This window comes from Orycteropus afer, unplaced genomic scaffold, assembly GCF_000298275.1.
Source record: "Orycteropus afer afer isolate SDZICR_OR568_19922 unplaced genomic scaffold, OryAfe1.0 scaffold00716, whole genome shotgun sequence".
Classification (NCBI taxonomy): domain Eukaryota; kingdom Metazoa; phylum Chordata; class Mammalia; order Tubulidentata; family Orycteropodidae; genus Orycteropus; species Orycteropus afer.
Window position 1 is genome coordinate 308,346 of NW_006922303.1, and position 593 is coordinate 308,938.

A 593-nucleotide genomic window follows, 5' to 3' on the forward strand; every position below is an offset into this window, starting at 1 on the left:
TAATTTCCAAATGATATGGGAAGAGTTAAATAAGGACCATTTTGTTCTGTTACACATTTGATATCTATTAATAGGAATTGACTAGACTATACTCAAATAACTCACAGTACAAATAAACACTGGACAACAAATTGGTGTCAAAGTCCTCTGAAGGGTAGTGATGATGATTTTTCTCTTTCAAGCAACTCTTGAGTTCCTAGCTCTGAACCTATTTTGTTCTCAATGGTCACTGTAGAAGGATCTGAGGGGACCTAGGTTTTAGTTTTTTGTTGTGGCAGGGTACAATGGGGAACCAAGGTCTCCATTTTACATTTATATGAGAGGATGTCCAGAGAGAACATATATTACATTTTATTTTAAAAAATAAAAGTGGAGACAAGGGACAAGGTTGTGGTCACTGCTTGGTCACAGCCAGCTAACCAGAGGGACCAAGTAGTTGAATCTGTGGGCTTGAGACCATAGTCGCAGGGGACATCAAGCTCAACTGGCATAACATACTATACAAAACATTGTTCCACCTCCTACTTTGGTGAGTAGCGACTTGGATCTTAAAAGCTAGCAACCTGCCATCTGGATGCAACGATGGGTCTCTC